This window comes from Sylvia atricapilla, chromosome Z, assembly GCF_009819655.1.
Source record: "Sylvia atricapilla isolate bSylAtr1 chromosome Z, bSylAtr1.pri, whole genome shotgun sequence".
NCBI lineage: Eukaryota > Metazoa > Chordata > Aves > Passeriformes > Sylviidae > Sylvia > Sylvia atricapilla.
Window position 1 is genome coordinate 83,706,182 of NC_089174.1, and position 21,379 is coordinate 83,727,560.

Genomic DNA, 21,379 nt, shown 5'->3' on the forward strand with positions numbered 1-21,379 from the left:
CCCCAAGAAGGCCACACAGAATTTAAGCAATTCCACATTCTCTCTTGGCAATTTCAGGTATCTCCCCCATCTCTGTTGCCTAGCATGGCCTTAAAAACTGTGGGTTTCCACTTTTTAACTCCTTAATGAAGGCATGGTTACCATACATAAAGTGACTTTAGCCTACTGACAGCTTGTTTTAACTTTTCTATTACTTTCTTAGGCTTCTAAGGAATAAAGGAGAAACTGAAAGAACCAACACAGCAGAGTGAAGAATATACTTTGGAAAGATTATACCTTTTTTACAAGAATAGATGTGCTGCTGTCTGAGGTAATAATTTCACACAAATCCACATCATGCCACCATAACTGAGACAAAGCTCCCTTTCTTCAGTTCATGACTTTCTGACTCAAGCGTGAAGTAGCAATGTGGTCATTTCTACAGGACACCAGATGTACAGCCTTAGTCTGCTGTAGGTGAAATGAGTGCCTCAGGACAGCACTAAATTCTACTTCTATTTTTAAAATACTATGTACTGTGAAACCTTTAATACCTACCAAAAATTTCTAATTGCTTCCCAGTGCTTTGGATACAACTGAAGAGCTCAAAATTCTTGTTTGCAACAGAAGGATAACTAATTTTACCTTTCCTTTTGGCCATAATACATAATCTCATCACAACAGCTTGTGAAAAAGAAATTAATTCAATAAACCAGGTAATCCTCACAATTATTCTGGTCTATTTCTGGTTGATTGAAAGTACTGCAACACTGATGCTGAGCAGGAGGGGAATAAGGTCTCCACAACAGAACCTAGACTGCTGCAACTAGAGGAAGGCAAGAGAAGAACCAACAAATCCAGGGCAGTAGGCTTTTTCCTGAAAATACCAAATGCAGAATTTTGCATCCTTTCAGAGTCTTTGTCTTTGAGAATACCTAACGTGACACATTTCCTTTTTCCTATTTTAAATACAGAATGAAAAACAAGGACTTTGTGAGTGCAAAAAAAGTCAATTATATAAATAAAAATGCCTTCTTGATCACAGTCTTGGTTTTCCTTTTGAGTTCATTATGGTATCAGTGGAAAAGCTACACAGAAATTGTAGGGATTCTGCAAGCTACAAAGAATAACTTTTCTGTATTGAAACAAATCAAAATCTCAACAATGCAGTTACTTGAGATTATACATAAGGACTATACAGTATGCCACACCTTAAGTTTCCACATTAAACATAACATATAAATAATTTTCTAGGTTAAAAAAATGCAGCTTGAGAGACAAAAGAGGCTTTTACAAAATTCTCAACACCTCCTACCCTCCAGCCACACAAAGTAGAAGCCCATAACAGTAATCAAGAAATTGTGCTTCAGTGACACAGCAGCTTAAATTTAAAGGCTACTCAAGGAAAACAAATCCAGCCTGAAAAGTCTACAGCTGGAAATTACAAAGAAAATCTGTGGTACCTGGTAAAGAAGAGGTCTGTCCCAGAAGTATTTTCTGAAGAGCTTAATGTCTGACTCCAGCAAGTGCTGTGCAGTGTGGCTGAATTGGCAGCGTCAGAGCTCCAGATGAATGAACAAACTGTATGCAGGCACCCTCGCTGGTCTCTGCTCTTGAAATGTCCAGTGACTGACTGCCCTGGAAGCTGAAAAGACACACTCTTTTAGCCAAAGCAGATGGTCTCTGCACAGGTAGAATGAAAGCATGGCCACAGCGAGTTTCCTGCTTGCCTTCAGCACAGCCCACCACGACCCCAACACTCCCACTGCAAAAACCTGAGGCAGAAAATCTGAAATATCCACTGAAAACACAGCTAGGCAAACAAAAACCCACTCTTCTCAGCCTTAAGAACACAGAGCTACTTCTAGGTATCAACTGCGAAAAAACAGTGCAAGCTCTTGACAGATACTCACCACTAAAAGCAGCCAGAATGCGCAAGCTGTGACAGTACCTGTTTGTCCTCAGTGCTGTAAATGAGCAGTAGTACCTTTTCCTGTCAATGCTGCCTTTATATCAGGAGGACACAACTGGCAGCTAGCAGAGTAGTTATCCCACAAGAGTGAAAAACAGAAAGTATCTCAAGGGAGTACAGTATTGTTTGGACATAACAAACAAATGAGACAGTCATAACATAATGTACTGTACCTACGTTATTTTTGTTTAAGCTGAAAGTAAGGATAAGTCTCACATAAACTACAGGCTGCATGGAGCCAGAACTGAAAGAACGACATACCAAAATAAAAATGTAACCCCATTCTCGCGTATTTCTATTTGCAAAGAGTAAGAAGGGGTGTCTGATGCTTACCATTTGGTATCCACATTCCAAAGACCCATACATACACTCCATGCAGCATCTCAGGACTGTACAGACAGATCTCCAGACAGCTGAAAGGTGCCAGAAAGCACTTGTCCCTTAGGTCACTTGTCAGTGTGGCAGCTCTCAGGCAAAACAGAGTCATAACTGCAGCCCTGTCTTTGTTGCTGATTGTCCCTTATTTGTTTGTTCAAACCTGAGTTTTAGAGGCATCACAAAGTCTCCTGAGCTTTTAGGGAAGTCAGGCCCTATGGTTTTGTTTATATATAAATATTTCTTTATAAATATATTCTAAGGAATGTCCTTTCCTGTTTTTTAGTCTGTCAGGGGTCAGCTGATGTAGTGCTGGAGAGGCACCTGATGGCACGGCTGGTCCTCTATCATTTTACTGACTATTAATTGACTTCAAATGTAATGAAGGACAAAAATAATAAAGTTCCTTCAACTGTAAATGCAAATTTACCATTTAAAATGATAATACGGGCAAAAAGCAGCAGAAATCAGCACAAAATAGGCAACACTCTCCAGATAATGCAATACTCCCCACATCTCTTAAATGACACAACATTTTCACAGAAAACAGCAAACAATTATACTCACTTTGTAAAGATCTCAGCAAGTTTGGAGTGTCCATTTTGTAAAGCCAAATCTAATGGTGTTGCTCCATCTTTATTAGGTAATCCTAATGCTGATGACCCTCCAGGCTGAGCTGCCAAGAACAGGGAAAGCTTAACCAAGCCCAACTTCATCACAAGGTGGAGAAGAGTTTCTTTTTGTTCAGGCTCTTAAAAAAACACAGCAAGCAGATGATCGAAACCATCAGTAACAAACCCCAGCATTTTACTTGCTAGCAAGCATCAAAAGACACTTGCTATCATCTGCAGAAATAACACAGCTCAGGTTCAGACCTACAAAATTCTTCAGGCAGAAGACTTTAGGTGGTTCACTGAAAACAGCAGTTACACACTTAATTGCATATGCAGAGCTAAAGGATGCTATTTAATTTCTTCCTTCAAAGAAAATAGTTGGAATTAGACAGTCTTATTATTTCTCTCATTCTCTGTGTGTAATATAGCATTCAGCACCACCCCAATGGAGAAGTTAAAAAGCAGCTTTCCTGCAATTTGCCTTGCCTCAGCAACACAAACCATCCAGCAGTACAGCTAAGTATTTAAACTAAAAAATTTTAAAAGTGAGAAAAAGATTTCTCAAGGCAGCCTTCTTATCAGGACAATAAGAGATCCATATAATCATTCTCAAACAAAAAGTCTCTGCAATTTAAAGGCAATAAAAAAAATATTCTCAAGTGCCTCTGAACCAGTTCCTTATACCAATATTTTGGTACAAAATTAAACATAAGGGTTCTTCCACAAGGGTCAAGTTTTTGCGGACTGTTGCTCTACAGATTTTAGAACAATCAGAGAAAATATGATTTAAGAAATGTCACTGAGATTTCCATATCTTTCCCTTCACAGCTTCTTATTACATAATTAAAGGCTGCTGCCATGTCTCAGCCTAGTACATCCTCCCTGGACATTTTAACAGGAGAGTTGCCTTCTGTGAGGCTGAATGTTTTCTCTGGGGGCAAAGGGGGAAAAGTCATTAACTTCTTTTGAAAATGTTGGACTTAGAGTGTTATTATATTCCAAGAAGTTCTTTATCTCCACATCACATAGAGCCAGGAATGGCAAGGAACTTAAGGAACTTTCCCTACCACTACACTGGGAAAATCACTGTAGGATCTCCACTGGTGATACAGTTTTTGATCTGAGTATTTGGTATGGAGTATTTGGTGCCAGCCCATTCAAATTTTTTACCTTTCCATTTCAAGTGGAGTCAAAACTTCCAGACAGTCAAATCCCAGAAAAATACTCCATGTTTCCTTCAATAAATGAAAGAAATTCCAGGCATCAAAGTAAAAACGAGCTTCAGGACACAGATTCTAGCACTGTAACAGCCAGCACACCTGAATATAACGTGGAACACACATATAAAATGTCACACCATTATTTTTTTAAAAATCCTGTTCAAACTTCATCTTACTGTGGTTAGCCAACATGTGACCTGGTGCATTAGCCTGCCTATGCAACAATTTTCTCCACAAGTTTTGGTCTTCAAAATTTTCTCTTGGTCTTCCCATTTCAGATTATAGGAAAATAAATGTCCATCTGGGCACTGGATCTACTGTAAGGATCCAGGGCCACGGAAGAAAATAATGAATTACGCGGTCGTCTTTTCCTCCAAGGTCTACAAAGTGTTTCCAATTTCAGTCTTTGGAAACAACGATCATTTTAGTTACCAACACTCACATTTGCCTAATTTTAGTTACCAACATCAATGTGAACTGTAGTGTTTACACATCTTTGAAATGAGATATCATGTGTGCTTCAAAGTTTTTAAGCACATGCAACCTTTACACCACAGAATCCAACTCAAGCATTTGCGCACTGCTTTGCTAAATGGAACCACAGAAAGGCCTGGATCAGAAGGAAACTTCAAAGATCACCTAGTACAAAGACCCTGCCGTGCATAGGGAGAGCTTCCACTGGAGGAGGTTTCTCAAAGCAGCATCTAACCTGGTCTTGAACAACTCAGCCCAGAAGATCTGACTAAAACTCACGTTTTCAAAGCCCAGCCAAACACTACCCATCAAACAGCTTGGTCTGCCTGGATCTGAGACCTTCTATGGAGGAACATTTAAATAACCAGGGTTAAGGCTTCCCAAAATCTGTGGCTGAGGTGCTACTTCAAAAATGAGAGACTGCAGTACAACCTCCCCCTTGAGCAGATGCAATTTGAACACACACAGTTTCAAATTTCCCCCGATCACTCATCTGGAAGCATACCCTGTTCTCTCCATTGCAGAGCAGTTGAAAATAGGCCATGGGGCAGAGGGAAATCCAGGGGATGCAGGGCAGACCAAGAAAACAGCAAACTGACTACAATGCAACAATCAGCTAGGAGAAGCGTCTGCTGCTTAGACATGGATGCCTTTCTCACTGTACTGTCATCAGAAGTGAAAAACAATGCTCAGAGCCTGGATCTCTCACTTGCTTAGAGGATGATGACCTAACAATTCAGACACAGTCCAAAAATGTGTGCCAGTATCTTCCCTTCCTCTAGCTGTATTTCTGAATAGAGACTGATGACATCATCTGTGCTTTGCACAGACAGCACTGGCCCCAGAGCTGTTTCTGTACTTCAGAGTCTCCCCTGCAAGGACTTCAGCAGAATCTGTCTGGACCCCAGCAGAGCACCTTGTCTGGAGTGTTTATGTGTATACCAGGGAGTTCAAGTTTCAACACCCAGGAAATCACATGGTGCAAAATGTACACCCTGAACAAACATTATGCATTCATAGAAAAAAAAATTTCAGAATTGCTCCTTGATCTGGAATACTGGAACTCTGCTAAAGTCACACTTTAGACATCAAGTTATGTTCTTCAGATGCTTCCAAGTAGACCATAGTACACTACAGTGTTAGTAATAAGACAGCAGGCAAATTAATCTAATTAAAACACATGCAAATACACCAAGCAATATTAAACACACTAAACATCTGTAGATGGAACCCCAACCCTCAGACTAAATGCACTGGAACAAAAACTTTACTCTGAACATTGGCCTGTGGCCAATGCATTTCAATGTATACTGTAACAATGCAAAAAAATGCCAGATAAGCTTGCTCTGAGGATGATAAGATTAGGACTTTCCCACTCAGCAAAAAGGGAGCCCTTAGGATGCCCTTTCCCTGATGAGGAATAGCCTTTTCTCTGCTCAGACACTGCAGCAAATAAAGTTACTATTCTGGCAGCCAAATCTTATAAACAATGCAGTATGAGTAAGTCTGCTGCAAAAGAAGGGGTTTTAAAAATAACAGTAATTAATCTTTGTTTTCTGAAACCGCCATCTAAAACAATAACTTCTAATATCTCACCACAAATAGTCTAGTAACTGATCTTTATCTGCCTAACTTAACAACCGCCATCTAACCTCATGCTAAATTTGTTCATGGCCAGCTTGAATGCACATAGTAGCTGAACCACCCAGCAGGTTCACTGTCTGCTCTTAGCCCTGATGCACTTAGAAACAGGCATCTTCCCTGTCCTTTACTTCTCTAGATCATGTGTTTGCTGGGCTACTCTTTTCTTACTAGTCTCACATGGCTTGTCCAGGAGTGAACAGAAACTGATGACATAAAGCAATGACAATGCCTTCATGATGGTAAAATCTGAAATTAAAACTGTCTACTCAGAAGGACAAATGGAAAGGTAAGTATGCTGTTTGGCATAAGGAAAATTTACCACAAGGACATGAAGCACTGGGAGAGGTGGCCCACAGAGGTTACAAACTGTCTGTCTTTGGAGGTGTTCAAAACCTGATCCTTAGCAACCTGATAGAACTCTCAAGGTAGCCCTGCTCCAAACGGAGGGTAGGACCAGGTCACCTCCAGGGACACTTAGATCCAAAATCTGATGTTGTTCTATTCGAGAATAAGCAATACCAGAGGAAAAAAAAAAAAAAAAGATACAGAGACTGATAATAAGCTTTTTAAACAGACTTGCCTATAAAGAAAATATTTTCATTAAAAGATGGTAAGGTTCTGAAACAACAGGAAGTTAGCAATTCTTTCCCTCAAGAACAATTTCTATTTTCAGTTCTCTTCTTTTACTATCTTCTCTTATACTTCTTCACTGTGGCAGAACAAACAGCATTCTCATACACTGTTCACTTTATTTTCCCATTCTCTTGGGGAAAAATTCAAGTGTGGCATAAAGTATGAGAGTGGAGGGAACCACGAAGAAAACACAATAGAAAGAAAGCAATCCAGAAATAAACATACTCTGCATTCTGTGGCAAGCTGGCACAAAATAAGGAAGAAAAGGAAAACATAAGGCTTCTTCAACATATTCTTACTGAAATTGTATAAAATACCATTTAATTTACATGCTATAAAGTGCCATTTTTTTGTCAATGCACAAACCAAAAAACTCCTATGATTTAAAGGACACACGCTACTGCAAGGCAGGTGGTGCTGTAAATGATATGCACTATCAAGACTTTGTTTTGCACTGTATCTCAGTTCTCCAGCCAAAACATTCTGTTTGGGTTACACAGAGCTGAGCCAAACAGTCTGTTTTAAACATTTAAAAAATTCCTTTTGTTCTTCCTTGCACCTGAATCCCTTGCTATGTCCAAAAAAATAAACTAAAACCAAATATTTCTCTCTGACAGAAATGACTAATCCCTTTCTGGGCTCTGAATCTCATTCATTTCCTGGAAGGAGACTGAAAAGCAGGGGAAGACATCAAAACTGGCTGACAAATTCCAGTTTTTCCTCGCTTCCTGCTTTAATACACTACTGCTAATTTTTTTCATTTCTTGATTAGGAATAAGAATATTTATAAAGCTGTCTTCAGTGCACCCCACTGCTGCAAAGACCCACACGAGTGGTTTTGTGAAGGGACATCAATGCATGAAGTCAGGTATGTGACACACCATCTGAGAGCATGCCTACATGCACCAACTCCCAGGGGCTGGCATCAGTTACCCTACAGAAGAAAAGCGGATGAGAGAAGGTAAAGGGAGTCCTGCCCCAGCAGTTTTAGCAGCAGGAGGGTTAGAAAAGGCTCACATCCACCAGCCCCATGCATCATGGTCCCACATCTACACCTCAGATGAATTTCCAGCTGACTGTACTGATGGGGTGACCCCAACCACGAACCAAAACACTACAGGAGATGGTGCCTGCTGCTGGGAGGGACATTCCTCATCCTTTAGTACTGCAGCTAAACACTCCCTCAAGGTGTCTGCTGTAAGACACTTGTTTATTGACTACCACCCAAATGCTCAATACCAGCTTGGACACCCTTTTAGCCAGCAGAAGAGCAGGGCACCCCAGCCCAGGACTGACTGAGACTGACTGGTCTGGGTCAGACCACAGCTTTCTATCTGGCTTCTTCAGCAGTAGAGTGGCACCAGAGGCTCACCACTTTTATACTGCCCTCAGTAGGAAACCTTATCTCTTATATCTCTTACAGTATTCACTCTCCTGTCACTCTGCATGTGTCCAAGTGCTCAATGCTTTTCCCAAAAGGCTCCTTCATGGTCAAAGGGATCTCAAATGCCTCCTCTCTGCTGTTATTACCACTGACCAGGACATGAGAATCATACACCTGCTAGAAAAACACAGCTTGAAGTGTCCTTGATAATATCTTGCCCCATGAAAGTTTCTGGGTGGAACAGCAGGCTCTAGAAGACGCTCACTTCTCTGTTTCACAATGCACAGGCTAGCAACTTCATCCTCCTGCTAGACACAGTTTCCACAAGGACAAACTCCTACTGGGCCAAGGATTTATGTTTCTCTAATTCCCCGAATTCTCTAACCAAAATACAATCACCTCTCCTCACAAATCTCACCAGACCTAGACACACTTATCCACTGTTGCCAGTGTTTTTTCTAATTCTGTGAAGGAGAACAGGCACTTTGCACTCCTCTCCATTTCCTTCCATGGGAAAGAAAAAAAAAACTAATCTAAAATTCCACCTGAAAAGAAGACAGAGACAGAACTATCCTTATTTGCATCAAAACCCTGACATGTATTGAGCAAAGTTTGAGCTTGTGCACTTTAAAAGGAATGTATGTAATACCAAGTGAAAAGAATAATATTAACTATAAAGAAAAGGGTAGGGTGAGTGCTATAAAGTAGAAAGCGTCACAGAAAATGGAAAAATGTTCCCCAAAGGCAGACTATAAAAAATCACAGTTTGGTAGCTCAGTTTATTCCACAAGACCTATCTCTAGAAAACAATTACAATGTGTTAATGAAATAAAATTGAGAATCTCCTTGTTCACAAAGGGGAATTGATCACCATTCCCTTCTCTATGATCCACAATTAGTTTTCTTCATTCAGTAACATTATTGTTTCTGTCAAAAGACAAAAACCTAAAAGAGCAGTCTTCCTCCTGAAAATAACTGTAAACGGTGGCAAAACTGGCAGCAACTGTTCTTCATTTTCTGGCACAGTTAAGTAACTCAGACAATGTGAACTCACTATTTTGGCAGTGCCCCTAAAACAACCAGAAACTGAGATGCCCTCAGCTTCTTGTCCATAAAGTGCACTGCTTGCCAAGTGCCCTCCTGTGCTCCCTCTGACAGCTGAGAAATGTAAACCTATGTGTGTCAAGGATAAAAAGCTTCAGGGAAGATGCTGAACCTGTGTCTGATGGCTCTTGGGACTGCCAGTACTGGAAGGCTGCCATAACCTGATGGTGCTAAGAAACAAAAAGTTACTTGGAAGCATTTTTCTCATTCAGATTAATTTCTTCTTTCTCACTTTTTCTCTTTTCTTAGTCTTTCTTTCCTCCCTTCCTTCTTTGCATCTTTCCCTTCCTTTCCTCCCCTTTTTCTATTTTTGGTTAAAAAAAAAAAAAAAATACTGTGGGGAAAATTCTCTTCTCCTTTTTTTCTGCCAGCACTAACAATTTATTTAGCTTATTATTTAATACTGATTGTCTCCAAATTGAATAATCCAGTTCAGAAGGAAAATATCCTTTATCAAGATGCAATAAACAACAAAATCAGCTTCTCCCTCTCTCTCCTCCCTACCCCTTCTTCCCCACTCCTGAAACCCACCAACAAATAAAGGTCTAAGCACAGCACCTTTGCTGAGTCCCCAGTTTACTCTAACAGCAAGATGCTGATCTCAATATCTGACCACTGTGTGGGAGTGAGTAGCTCCTGTCACAGCTGTCACACAGACATCTATTACAAGTGAGGATTACCAAAAGGGTCATGTTTTCTTGTTTCTTTTGTTGAACTTTCTATAACGTGGCCAAAAACTCCTGATCTGCAATTACACTAAATTCCTGCATAATTTGAATAATTTGCAATGCTCCCTAGACAATCTCTTGGCTCTCTTTATCCAATGTTTCTTATACCTTATAAAAGGAATACATTTTTCCTGAATACCAAAACTCCTATGAATAAAGAGTTCTTCCATCTTTCCATAAATCCTTATGACTCTAAATCCTCATAAAAATGAATGAGGTCCAAAAACACTAGATGGTGCAATAGTTTTCTCCAGCAACATGTCACTCAAAAGTACTTTTTTCCAACAAAAATAGCCAGCCCCACAGCTCTGAATACTGATGGAACTTCAAAAGCACAAGTAGTGATGGATGATAGCACCCACAATTTCATAACATTCATATTAAAAAGAGTATCCTGACCATGTCAAGTGTGAAGACACACCTAGTCTTTGATACAAGGAGTTGTAGGGACAGCAGGCAGGGAAGGAAGTTCTCATTCTACTTCTAAATACTCATAAATTTCGAGATCCTGTTCCTCACACGTTTTGATCTTTCACAGCACATAGAAGACTATCAGGGATAACCCTCCATCACCTCACATGTGAAGATGAAGGACTTCTCATCTTCTCATGTGCTGAGAGATCTGAAGCTCCTCTGTCTCAGTCCATCCCCTTCTCCCTGCCCCTCCTTCCCCTCATGCACAGGCCTCCCTCAGCCAAAGCCAACCCTCAGCTTTGCTTGGCTTTCCTGGCTTTGGGGGCAAAAACACAGCAATGGGGACAGCACAAGGAAGCAACTCCAGTCAGTGCTTCTCAGAGTTAGGAGAGAGGATCAAAACTACACTTTCAGAAAGGAGAGAAAAACTATACACAACTTCAAGAAAAATTTTACAAACTGACTAATGGAGAGCAAAACAGATAACAGGACCAAACCAAGCCTGGGCCTCAGAGGGACAAAGGAAAGGATTAGACTCCCTTGGGCTGGAGGAAAGGCTGTCCAGAAAGCTTTCAGGAGTCCCCCATCGAGGGTGGCCCCAAGCAGGGGCACACTGACAGATCCCACTGTAAATGAGCATTCCTACCACGTCCCAGGAATTTGTTTTGTTTGTTCAGAAACCAGGCAAAAGACCCTGGCTTCCTTTAAGAGCAGCATCTGTTGTGCAAAGGGAGAGTTCACTTCTTCAAGCACAACCCCACCACAGTATGCTGAAAACAGGCTTGTCTAACACTTCAAATGTTCACAGAGACTCTGTATGGCAATGAAGGCACACATCCCAGCTTTTTGGGGTGCACTGGAATTTTGTTTATGTATATAGTATTTTAATCTGAAAAGTGAAATAAGTATGAAAAATACATAGAAACAAAAAAATACAAGATCTATAAAAGTCTTGCAAGGGCAACTTACTTTTTTCTATATAAACATTGCAGTACACCTGAAAATCAAACATTAGCACAGCTGAAAATTAAAGAATTTTGCTGCGTGGATAGCAGTTGCCCTGGCAGAGCTTACTCTGATACCAGCTGAGATGATCTCTGACTCTCTGGACCCACAACACACCCAGGATAACTTTTCCACACATTTCAAGCAATTAGGTACTCAGCTGGCTATGCCCAAGCATCTCCCAGTACCCCTGGCATCCTGTTGATGCTTCTGGGTAGGGTTTCAGCGGGTGAAAAGCGTAAATAAGCCTGTGAACAAAATTAAGGTGATTTCTTCAGGCTTTGATACAAAGTCCTCATTGCTAAAATCCAACAGTTTCTCCAGAAGTTGAACAAGTATTTACTCCACATCAAAATGAAACAAGTAATGATCTTTTCTTTTATCCTCTGTCTTGCCAGTATTTGAATGAGACTTGGTATTTTTTTCACATCTGTTAAAGGGGTTGTTTACAACAAACAGACAAAAAAACATCTCTAGATCATCAAAAGATCTCTAGATCTTAAGTTATCTGTCATTAAGAATTAAAAAGATTTAAGACATTAAAAAAGCCCTTACCAAAGGAAATTAGCTTAACTGATGTGTTTTTATTTCCTGAAAACGTGCATTTCCTGAAAACCTCTTTCACTTTGGTTCATATGGAAACTGCCTGTCTTCTAATTTTCAGCAATTTAAAGTACTAAAAGGAAAACATCCAAAACTACCAAAATTTCAATGAAAAACATGTGAAGCCATCAAGCGCAACACAGTTTCCACCCTCAGCTATAAATGAGCTGATTCTGCAAAAAATACACACTCTTCAGCAAACCCTAACTACAGTTTTCTGTTTGCAATGCAACCTGAAACTAGGAAAATCTCACTTGATTTTGTTATGAAGATTTTCAGTAGCACACCCTTACATAAAGTTTCACATGAATTTTCATTCCACCTCCTCTACAATTTAAAAAAGCCACTTATAAACTTGTTTAATGATATTTTCCCCAAAGAATGACCATAGGAATAAATTTAGGATAAACACTGACAAAACAATGGCAAAAGTTATGTCTATCTGCACACTGGAATGCCTACAGTAACATACTTTTCATTGGCTACCACCTTTTCCTCCTAAGAAAAAGTATCTCACTTGGTTAGTGCAATGGCTGCAAACCTTCATGATATAGCTCTTGCTTTTTTTTTAAACAGACAGCTGTATTTACAAATAAAAAAAAGAAGAGCATTCACAGTGAGTCAAGGCAGAAAAACATTACAGGGAGATAGAGTTACAATAACCATCACTATCCTTTTTAACTCTCGGTGCAAAAACCAAATCTCTGATTACCCCTCTCACACTTGAACAATTTTTCATATTAACCACAAAACAAAGCACAAGAGTAGAGAAACTAGACAAAACACTGGAGATACTCTGGTCTGAACTGTGCACCAAACCACTGTTAAGAGCTTTCTAACTTCAAATAAAACTCTACCAACTTCTGGGAAGCTTCCAAGGATGTTCCAGGTTGAAGGCAATTTTCATAAGCAGCAGCCATCAGCAGGTCATTATCCAGTGATTGCAGATCTTTCATCCTTAGCCCAAACTTATCCAGCAACAGCTTGTGGCTAGTGGTGGTGGCACATTCTGTATGATCAACCAGAAAGGGAGACAACTTCCAGGACAGATTCTCTCTCTAAGTGACAGGACAGCTGCTGAGGACCACAAGTGAGAAACCCACCACACACATCAACACAGAAACTGCTTCTTGGTATTCATGGACTGTAATTATAATGTAAATTAATCACTGACATCACCTGTGTTGAAAAATACATCAGCTGTTTTTCATTCTCATCCGCCTCTAAGAGCTCTGGCTGCTCATTCAAAATTATTGTATTCTTCCCTTTCATTTTATTTACTTGTCCAATAAATCCACCAAGCATTTATCCTGATGAACTTGCATTCGAGTTGAACTGACAGTCCTCCCAGTTATACCAACTCGATCAACTCTAGAAGCAGTCTTTTTAGGTAAGGGTTCTTTAACCACTGTGGAAAGAACTGAAGATTCTTATGTAATAATTAAGAAAAATTAGATGCACGTGGAAGGAGTGGGATTGTGGCCTGCAAAATAAATTCTGAGTAACACATCTATTTATCAACTGATTTTATTTTTTTTACCCAGGTCAAACCAAAAAACTTTAACTAATGTTTTAACTTTTAACTAATGAGCACTCTCCAGGTTCCTGGGAAACTTGATTAAGTGCTGTATCAGTTCTGTAACTTCCAGCTGGGACCCTCAAAAGTCCAAGGGAGTTTGTCCATTTAACCTCTTCAGCACTTTGTCTTTCCCTCCTACTCCTTTGACATCTAAGGGAGGATGGATGACATAAAAGAGGTGCAAGTTGTACCTCTTACTGTAGAGTTAACCATGATATACTAAGTGCACAGGTTTAAGTTTTCCAACTTACTCTGAAAAGCTACAATGTGCAATCTAGTAACTGCAGAAGGAAGCATGTGCTTGCCACAACTGTAGTTGTTTTAAAAGTGCTCTGTGTTTCCTTACATATAATTTGGCTACCATAAAAATAACACCAACATGATCAGCAGGAATATAGTTTAATTTTATTTTCACATTTTATTTTCATCCGTTCATGGTTTTTGTCATGATTAAGTATTGCCTGTAGCCTTCTGATTTTGTTCCTACCCCAGAAGCAACCTTTTAACAGTGTCAGAGAATACGCTGAGACCTTAAAAAGAAAATTAAAACTGACTTGGAACAAGCCTAGCATTGCATTTTCTCAGTTGTAATCCATGACAATTACAGTTTCAAAGCAGCCACTATCTAACAGGAATGAACTTCCCTTTTATATACTCTCCACTTATTTTCAGACTCTAAATCCCCTTTAGAACACAAGAGAAAGCAAGGGGATCCTATTGCACAGGTGCACCACGTCTTACAGCCTCCTACTCACACAAATGAAAAGGTCACAAAGCACACAGTAAAGGTGACAAGCAGGGTGTATGTTACATCCATGAGGGAGACAAGCCCAAGGCAGAGAGCCAGGTGGGAGGCAACACATCCATCCCTTGCTTGCAGTGAGGCACCCTGGAACAGTGTCCCAGACACTTCTGTACCATGTGCAGCTCCAGCAGAGCTCTGAGCATCACAAAAAGGAGGGCCGTGCTAGCCAGGCTGACAGCTGCACCAACAGAAGGCTCAGAAAAAATAGGACTTTTGCAGGTGATAGAATTTCCAGAGGCAAACAGTTGTGGCATACAGTCACATTAAAAATTATGCCATCCCTGAAGACTGCACTTTAATGCATGCTCAGTGGTGCAAGTCCAGTAAAGCTTAATCTGATACTACTTTATCCAATTGCTACAAAAAGCAGGATCACCCATGGAGAGTCAAACTCAGCCTGGATCCTAAAGGTGATCATTCAAATCCCTGCATTTTCTCCATTACAGAGATATTAAACAGTTACCCCAAACTGTCCAGTCATGCCCAGCTTTGAAATGGGGTTGGGGTAGAGCAAAGACTGGAAAAATATAAACATGAGTTAAGGCTTGCCTGGAACTATGGACCGAAGAGTGTGGTTACTAATTCACTCAGCAAATATTATGTCTCTTTTCAGGGACCCATCATAAACAAAGCAAAACTCAGCATCCTTTGGGAGGTGAATGTCTTTCTCAAATTTTGCATGCAAGTCACCTGTCCCTGAAAAATGAAAGTGCATTCTGAAACATCCAGTAACTTTCTCATCTTCAACAGATCCACTGATGTATAATTCAGGTCCAAGTTTACTGTAACCTTTATAACTCTACTGTACAGAGGCTGTGACACAATGACAAATCTTCAGTTTTCTACTTCCACTGGGAAAATAACACTTTTATGCCTGCAAAAGCAAAGCTGATTTAAAAAAAATTATTTTTAAATAATGTCTCTCAAGCAATTCCTTTCATCCTACCCCACATAAATATAACTAGCTTTTTTTAAAAAAAATGCATCAGAATAACCTAAACCCAAACATTTTGTTATTTACAAAAGCTAGTTTTGGTTTAAAAAATAAAAAAATCAGAAGTGATTTAAATTATCTTAGACTTAGTTTTCAAAAAGAAGCACCACTGCAATTCTACAAACAGTTTCAAAGAACACTAGTTCCCAGATATCTGTCTGCAGATTTCTTTATAGTAAATAGAAAGCAACGAGCCAAGAAAAACCTGTCATACAATAGCTTCAAAAAAGAACAGGAAAGGGATCTAAGAAGCAGCAAACAATAACAAATGTCTGACAAGCTTGAGGGAGGAAATTTAGATCAAGCTGCATTTCCTTGAGGAGGAGGACAGTGTGCTACAGCACAGTTCCTGACTGCCACAGTTATTCTAAATAAGGCAGAATTGCCCCAACATCTGGCAGAAAACATGTCATGGAAGAATACCTGAGCCATATTTCCAAAGATGCCTGCTCTGCTCTGTTCAAAACAGTCACCACAGCACTGACTCCACCAGCTCCATAAAAAAGTCTTGTAAAAAAACAAAGCACAACACAGTAGCACAGAGAATTCTGTGGCTGAAAACCACTGTTATGCCTCTGACTGTCCTTACCCTGTTCATTTAAGCCAAACACTTCACTGCAGTGTGACCTCTTGTCACCCACCACATCACGCCTTGGCCTGCCTCCCCCAAGGAAATCTTTCTCATCACTCACAGCAATGCAAATTCTGCACGTGTTTTCCTCATCAATGCAAACAAATCTAATGAACTGGGGTGAAGAGGCAAAGGCTGGTTTCCAGCACAGAATCATCCTCAGATAGGATTGCTCCCCTAAGGACAGATGTAAACAACATTATGAGTTCAGTATGAAAAGCAAACATGCCTGTCACCCCAAAACACTAATACATCTCACTTTTTAGTGGCCTCAAGTGTAATTATAGCTGCAAAGTGTTTTCTCCTATTTCTCTTTGGGTTTTGCACTACTATAACCAGAATGTATTATTACTACTACAGTTGCTGTTTTTACTGTTGTTATTAAAACAATCTTTTAAAAAAATACTGCAGTTGTGATTAACCCTTTTTGATCTGTTGAATAACAATGTGTGTTGGAACCCTGGAGGCTGACAGTTTCAGGCTTTCTGTGCTAAAAGGTGCTGACCCTCAGGCAAGCATCACATTTGACCTCAGGCCATGGAAGAGGCTTCCAAAATTGAGTGATAGCACTGGGGTTGTGGGTGTGTAGTTTGAATAGTATCGTGTGATCTCACCGGGCAAAAAAAGTTAGATCTAAGATTTTAGTATATAGCAATATATGTGAGTTAAGATGGAGGACCTTGGGCATTGTCCAAGTCCTTCTTTTTCACCTTCTTCTTCCTCCTTCTTCATGAGTTTGTATGGTTTTCTGGAAATGGGTGAAAAAGGTCCACATTGAGAGCCTTGGGTGGTCATTATTGGGTCAGAAATAAAAATAATATAGATGCCACCTCGATATTGGGTAATTATTGCTTAAATAACCTTGGAAGTTTAGAGGTACACCATTTTACCTCATTTCTCTAACCTGTTAGTTAGAGCTCACAGCTCGTGAGTCTGTAAATAGATAAGAAATAATAAACATCCAAGTCCAAACATGAACGGCGACTCACGTGTATTAATCCTGATCCTGGCAGGGAAAAATAAGCCAGACGCGTCACAAATGTGGATGGCTATTCTGGGGAGATAGGAATAGGGTCTGAAGTCTCTGGAGACCCTCCATAGTCTGCTCCAATGGGTTCTTAGCTGGCAGCAGACAGCTGTACAGGAGCAGAATTTCTTCCAAAGGGACACTTGAGGCCACAACTCTCAAATTATCTCTATGTCCTCTGGACCCTTGAGTCAGACAGTGGATACAGCCACACAGCTTTCATGTTTTCTTTGCCCTAACTATGCAAAACAAGGGAGATATTCTGTGGAAAAATTTCTCACCTTATTAACAGCTGTCAGGGGAAAAGAATTCAAGCCAAATTGTAGCCATACTGCTCCTTTTTAAAAAATGTTAACTTGGGTTCACTAGGGACAGAGAAACATCATAAACTAATTACATTACATAATGAATGTAAACTGAGGGAGAATTTCACATATCCTTGTCTAGAGGAAAAAAGACAGTGGGAAGCTCATATGCATATAAGAAAAAAACAAGTTTTATACAGCTCACTCCCTACAATACTCTGGTAAATGAAAGTCATAGTCATTTATGTGAAGACTTTACAAAAGAAAAGCAAATTGGCAGCTAGCTTGTATGTGGCCAAACAATTGAGTTATTCAATTGGAAAGTCTCAAATTATCCAAAAAAGAGGGTTAAAACCTGTATTACAGTAGATGATTCAAAGATAACACAGAGGGAAATAGAGGAGTATTATTTTTGATGCTGTATGGTTATCACACCTGGCCTTAGAAAGTTATTTCCTGCAAGCTTCTGTCATCATCTCCAGCACTTTCAATCCTGCCATCAAAATTCTTGTTTCATGTTTCATGTTGGTCCATTCAAACATATTTTTCTTGCTGCTGCTGCTCCTACTGAAACATGCATCAGTTGTCTCTTTGTGAAGCCAAATATATTACAGGACCTATTTAATTTTTTTTTCTACAAAGATCACTTGCAGTCCATTCTAGGAAACTCATACACAGAAAAATACTTCAAGAAATTAATTCAAGTTTTATACCCAATCCCTGCAGAAGTATCTGTACCTTGAGTCACTCAGACAAGGTCAGTTCAACCCCAGGAGCAGGCTGCAGCAGGAACTACCTGAACAGATCTTTCCCCCACAGACAAATTAACTCAGAGTCACAGGGATGGGAACAATTCCAGCTCCCATTTTCCGCCTCCTTTCCTAATAAGCCACACAAGCAAGAGGGGAGCAGGCTGGATCTTGCAATGAGATCCAATAATTTAGTCCTCCACCACAGAAATGTGTGTCGGCTTCACAAGGCTTTCCTGGAGTCTTTTGGAAGATGACATCTCTTTTTTAAAAGCACTGGTTTCTGGCAGAGCCAGTGTGCTCAATCCAGTCAAAGCATATTCACTTAACTATTACAGCAATTAAATGGTCTACATAAAAAACAATGAAACACTTTTCCGGGAGTTCCATAAGAAATTCACACTTAGGAAACTCATTTGCACAGCATCACTCTCATCATGCGGGAGAAGGGCTTCTCCATTGACTCACAACTCATTCTGCAAGGAATGACCAAAACACATTCTCAGGCCTGCAAAAAAGACTCTGGCACTGACTTACTACTAAAGCACAAAGAAACCAAAACTACAGTTATTGGCATTTAAAAGTAAGTAATTAAGCACTATCTCAGGTATCAGTACAAAACAGCAAAATCAGTAGAAATAGATGACACTATACACACCAGCTGAAATGAGAACACTGTCTCCTACAGAATGATGTTTGGTCTGAGTTTGTTCCAGACACCAAAACTGACACATTCCAAGAGTTTCTTCTACATTTCTAAATATGAAATTTAAGCTTACTCTTTGGATACCAAAACCCACATGAAATAATTTACACTGGTGCCTCATCTTTGGGGAAGTGGCCAAGTACACTGAATACGAGGCAGGTGTGAGAGCATGGATCTAGAAGGGCCAGATTCTTGACAATCCAGTTGCTAAATGTCTTTGACACCATTTTCACAGGTTTATTGTTTTAACAGCCTAACGTCTCTCCCAACTCTTTCCTTGCCTTAATAAGTTTATCTGTATCCTCACAAACTTGGGAAAATGCAACAGAGAGAGCTTGATTTCTACTTGTGGGTATGCTCAAGCATGCTTTCAGGCTCCAGGTGAACCTCAGATATTTCAGTCCCTGATTCTGATTAACTTGTCGAGAAAACAAATTTTAAAGTCAAACGGCACTCACTGAGACCAACCAGCCATTATCTTACTTAGATTTACACATATATGGCTAAAAAAGGTACTCAGCTCTCCAGAAGCACCACAGGAACACATGGAAACTGGAGATCTCTCAAACACCATTCTGGCCTGTAATAACAGAGAACTTCAGGCAGCTGCATCAACACCTCTGACTGCAAAAAGATACCAGAAAGCAGAAGAAAAAGAAAATGGGAGAAGCCCCCAGCCTATTGCAGCTACGAGGAGTTTTGACTTTGATTTTTTGAAAGCAAAGATTTTCATTGCAATCCTTAAAATAAAAACCAGAAAAGCATACAGGGAAATTTGGGAGAAGACACTGCAGTTAAGAGGACCTTAAGAGAAACAGACTCAACTCCAAACACATTAAACCTGTGGATGGGGAAGCATTAGTTTTTACCTCTCTGGGATCCATAAAGTAAAGCCTACCTTTTATTACCAGGGAAGACACTGTCCTAGCACTGCCACCAGGGAGAAGATTTGCAAAGGCTGTGTTTTTAACAAGATTTATAGGTCAATATACTCTTTTGGAGTCACCAAACAGGTTCTTCAGATATACATTTTCCCTTGGTTTGTCTACGGTACTTGAGAGCTGACCATGTCAGGCATGCAGCAGCAGGGTCCCCTGCTGAACCTCATGTCCTGGGTGGGAAGTAGCAAAGGCCAGACTTTGGAGAAGGGCTTTCACCTCCTGACACTCATCTGACCCTATTCTGCATCCCAGCAAGGGACTGAGGCAGGCTCTTTGTCAGGAGAAGAGGGAAATGTGGGTAGCAATCCCTCACAGCTGAAGCATGGCAGGATCCAGGCAGGCAGGAGGGACTGAGGGTTTGACCATGGCACTTCCACTGAGCCTCATCCCTGGTCTGCTGCAAGACAGTCCATGCCTCAATAAATAACTGCCTCAGTAATTACTTAACCCAAACTGAGTTTCTTCCACTTTGAAACCCCCACTTTTCTCACCAGGAACCTGCCCCAGCAAAACAGGTGCAACACAGAAAGATCTTGAGAGGACTTACAGACCCAGGCCACCACACTTAATTTCAACAATTGCACTCTCTCCTTGCAGACACAGCCTGGATAAATCTGCTTTCCCATTAGCTTTTTCCTATAAAAATAATACATTCTAAAGTACACTAAAAAATTCTTTACCAAAATATGCATGTAGTATAACAGCTTAAGAAGTAATGTTTTATCCAGGGCTTTCAAGGATATAATCTCTAAATGCAACAGTACAAACAAATACCAGGTTTGTAACTACATGCTGCAAGAAAAATATTTATGTGGTGGGGTAGAACAATGACTTAATTGTTCCCAAAATGCAAGTCCCAACACATTAAAATAAATGCAAATCCCCAAGTATTGCCAGCAATTACAAGAATATTTTCCTCTATATCCAGCTGCTACTGGACACTGCAATTTCACATCAATTTGTGAAATTTTTTCACTGTTGAGAAGGCTCACTTCAAAAAATGTTTATATTTTGTTTGTGTTTGGACAAACAGGAACAGTAGCAGGCATACAGTTTTACTGACCCTTCTGCAACTCAGCTGCAGCTGTGAATGCTTCTATGCAAAAGATGGTAAAATAGGGAAACTTTAGCAGTAAGGAAATTCTAAATTAACACAAATCAATCATATTCAAATCATCAATAACAAGAAAAAAGTCATGAACATTTGTCTCCAATGTTCTGTGATGTTTTTATAGTGTCCACCAGACAGACCTTGTCTACAGATTGCAGTAAATGCAGCTCTGGACTTGCTTAAGAAAGCATGCACCCCAACTGAATTGAATCCAGTGGGATTCAGCACACATTGAAACAGCAACACTGCATGCAGTGAAGGAAAGAAGTTACAAACTGAAAAAAATAAGAGATAAAAGCCAAATTTTCTCTAGAAGCATTAAATTTCTAACTGTATAGCTAAGAATATCCAAAACAAAAACAAGGTGAATTTTTCCCCCATT

At 40.0% G+C, this 21,379-nt stretch overlaps 1 long non-coding RNA gene across 1 annotated transcript in view; it reads right to left on the reverse strand.

Moving 5' to 3' along the window:
- Positions 1–2,996: 2,996 nt before the first annotated feature.
- Positions 2,997–21,379, reverse strand: part of LOC136374036 (uncharacterized) — a 29,456-nt gene continuing 11,073 nt past the window's right edge. Inside the window, exon 3 of the long non-coding RNA XR_010745798.1 lies at positions 2,997–3,077. This is a non-coding gene — a long non-coding RNA (uncharacterized lncRNA). The remainder of the gene's footprint in view (positions 3,078–21,379) is intronic.